The sequence below is a fragment of the Octopus bimaculoides genome, chromosome 8 (assembly GCF_001194135.2).
Source record: "Octopus bimaculoides isolate UCB-OBI-ISO-001 chromosome 8, ASM119413v2, whole genome shotgun sequence".
Lineage (NCBI taxonomy): Eukaryota > Metazoa > Mollusca > Cephalopoda > Octopoda > Octopodidae > Octopus > Octopus bimaculoides.
Genome location: NC_068988.1, coordinates 97,773,984 through 97,777,804, shown reverse-complemented (window position 1 = coordinate 97,777,804; position 3,821 = coordinate 97,773,984). Strand labels below are relative to the sequence as shown.

Here is a 3,821-nt window from a genome sequence, read left to right as displayed (position 1 = left end):
ATATATATATATATATATATATATATATATACAGAATATAGGTTATATCTAAAATTAAAGTTTACATACGGAACTTTAAAATGTAGAATCCAAACTTTGTTTTCGGTATGTCTCTCGTACTGTGCCTTGAAACACGTTTACCACTTACAGCTACCACGCTCATACGCGTTACTGCACTTTAGTCGCAGGATCTACGTAAGGAATTCCTCGGTGCTTCTTTTAGTATATTTTAAATAATTGATAGGAAAGATAGAGTAAGATTTAATTATCACGACGATCGTTTCGGCTTACATCTGCACAGCTCCCTAGTGGGTGGGGACGATATAATAGAATCGAATGCATCCCACAGTGCAGAAGAGACCTCATCAGGTTACATAATACGCTACTGTGTGTGGTAGTATGGTGTTGGTATGATGCGTGCGTTTATGGTAGTCCACAAAAAATATAATTTGCTACGAAAAATAACTCATATTTTGTAGAGCAATATCGAGAGTAACCATCCGAAATTGCAAGGATAATCTGGATCTCGACTGAAGAGAGAAAACTCCGAACGACCCGTCCGTCTTTTCTTTGTATCGTCTTTCTGTGTTTTGTCCCTTTCCCATTCTGTATAATTTATATATATATATATATATATATATATAAGTACACACACAATACAAACACACTCGTCCCCCTCCTCTCTCTCTCTCTCACATCCTCCTCCTCCTCCTCGCCCTCTCTCTTCCCTCTCACGCACAGTTCTTCAACCCCTTTATTACGTTTTATGTCTCTCATCTTTCTGCTAGTTATCCTGTTCACCTTACACAGTCTATCTCTTCTTATACTCGCTCACACACATACGGTCATGCCGAGTATTCTAGATAGACAGTTGTTACCTAGCAACCCGCTGTACCCACCCCACCACGCACACTCATTTACAAACACAGACGTACAGAACATAAGCATTTTCATTCATAGACACATACATAAACTCATTTATTTATACATTCATGTACAAGAATATAATATACACACATATATACGCGCACATATTCATACTAACCCACGCACACACACCTATACGCATGCATACACACACACACACGTTTATATTCGAATATGAATTAGAAGCAGCACGCGGTATATGAACAAAATCGAACACATAAGGTGTGTGTGTGTGTGTGTGTTGTTAATTCGTGGGTCGGCTGCGTTTTTTTAAGCGTAAGAGATTATATTCTCAATGCGCCTGGTGTTAAAAACATCTGAGGGTAAGTCATATACAAGCCGGACAATTCACGCCAGGTCCGTTTTTGGAGCAACCGACATCGACGTTTCGTCAATGTGGTGACCCTTCAATGCCGGGAACCGAACAAGGCTCGCTGCTACGCATTTCACCGATTATGGCTATATGCTAAACGGTTTGAAAACCAACGTTTCATGCCACGGAAAAAAATTCAAATATGAATTAGAAGAAGCTCGAAGTATACGAGCAAAATTGAACACACATAATTAAGGTGTTAGAGTTAGGGTTAGGGTTAGTTGGTTGGTCGGGTGGGTGTTTTTTGTTTTTTTAGCCGTAAGAGAATATAATCTCAATGAGCTTGGTGTTAAAAAAACCGAAAGTAAATCATGTGTGTGAGTGTGTGAGTGATTAAAAGATAAAAACCCTCTATTTGATATAACTAGGCAATAAATACATTTTTCTATGAAATGTATGCGTCAATAAATAATTAATGCTATTGATCTTTTGCTCGAAAACTTGGCACCTTTTCCGTGTAGATTTTACTGATTCCAGTGATTGCACGGCGGTATGTGTGTGTATGCGTGTGCGTGTGATTGTGTATGTGTGCATATGTAACTGGATGTGTATCTATGCATATGCGTGTGTGTTCCACAGAACTTGACAACCGGTACTAGTTTGTTTACGTCACCGTAACTTAACGGTTCGGTAGAAGAGTACGCTACGATAAATACCAAGCTTCAAATTTAAGTAATGGGGTAGATTTGTTCGGGAAAACTCCTTAAGATGGTGCTCCAACATGGCCGCACTTATATGACTGGAACAAAGAACATTTATAAAATGTTTGATCATCATTAGTTGAGAACTATTAGAGTGTCAAGATCTCAATCAAGACTTCCAGGTGAAGTGATGAGGGTTAGTTGGTGACTTGATGGTTTATATTTAGTTCACTAAACTACCAAAAATCATAGAGCTGACTTAAAACACATTGTTAGCTAAATGAGTAACAATATCATCATCATCATCATTCTTGTTAGCACGCTGGACGAAATGCTTACGTTCTGTGTTCAAATTCCGCCGAGGTTTACCTTGCTTTTCATCCTTTCGGGGGTCAATGAAATAAGTAACAGTTACTCTCCCCGCCACCAAAATAAAAAAAATTAAAAAAATCGAGCCTTGTGCCTTTAGTAGAAAGGATTATTATTATTATTATTATCATCATCATCATGGTCATCATGATCATCATTTCGTTAGCACGCCGGACAAAATGCTTTGTAGCAGTTCTCCCGGCATTTACATTCTGAATTCAGACTGTGCCGAGATCGTCTTTGCTTTTCAACTTTTCGAGGTCGATGAAATAAGAATCAGCTGAGCGCTGGTATGGATGTAATCGACTAGCTGTGGTCCCCTAAAAGATTTCAGGCCTTGCACCGACATTAGAACAGAGTATTGTTTGCTGCAGCAGCAGCAGCCGTTGTAGTAGTAGTAGTAGTAGTAGTAGTAGTATATGGTTTCAATAGCCTTGGATACGGGTGAAGACATAAGTGGCTGTTGTACAGGTTACAAACAAACAGATCTTCCTCATAAATCCACATGGTCTCCTGTTGTCATGGTAGCAGGAAATTAAACTTCTGGACATACATGCACACACACACACACACACACACACACACACACACACACACACATACATTCACACGCACATATTTGAGTATGTGTATCTGATTTAAGTGTGTGTATGTGTGTGCTTGTGTGCTGCGCATATCTGTTTTTGCGTTCATTCAAATTTATAGACCATATTTTGCTGTATCAGTATAAGACGAAGAAAACATCATACACACTTAGAGATTCACGTGCACACACACACACACACACACACACACACACACACACATACACACACACACACACACACACACACACCTACGTCTACAAACATATTTTCATAGCGTAACAACTGTGTGTCGAAACGCCCATTTGTATTTGTCTCTACGCACATACAACACCACCACCACCACATGCATTCATTACGAGAATGTACATAATTATAAAACTATATATAAACATGCGTACGATCTGGTCGACAACAATGAATGTTGAATAGAAGCATTTCAGGACTACGCGTCTAACATCGATTACATGACTTGGGAATATAAGGTGAGTTGTTCTTTTACAGACCACTCAACATTCTTTTCCGCTGTATTTACTGTCTAAAAGCATATGTGTGTGGAAATGTGTATGTGAGATGTGTATGTCTGTACGCGTGTGTACACATATTTGCCTATGTATATATACTTATATCTACACTGATATGTTAGTATTTATTATTGTAATATATTATAAAAAGCATAGGATGTCCTATATACATGTGTCTTTGTGTCTGGGTTTGTTCCCCCATCACCAGTATTGGTGTGTTCACGTGCCCGTAACTTAGCGGCTCGGTAAACGTGCCCGATGGAATAAGTACTAGGCTTAAGAAATAAGTCCTGGGATCGATTTGTTCGACTAAAACCCTTCAAGGAGGTGTTCCAGCATGGCCGCAGTCAAATGAGTGAAATAAGTAAAAGAATAAAGGAATATATATATATATATATATATA

General features: G+C 38.7%; 1 protein-coding gene across 1 annotated transcript in view; it reads left to right on the top strand.

The window, feature by feature from the left end:
- The first annotated feature begins 2,388 nt into the window (after window positions 1-2,388).
- LOC106872558 (neurogenic locus notch homolog protein 1) overlaps window positions 2,389-3,821 on the top strand; it is a 15,109-nt gene continuing 13,676 nt past the window's right edge. Inside the window, exon 1 of the mRNA XM_014919585.2 lies at window positions 2,389-3,379. The gene's annotated coding sequence lies outside the window, so the exon portion shown is untranslated. The remainder of the gene's footprint in view (window positions 3,380-3,821) is intronic.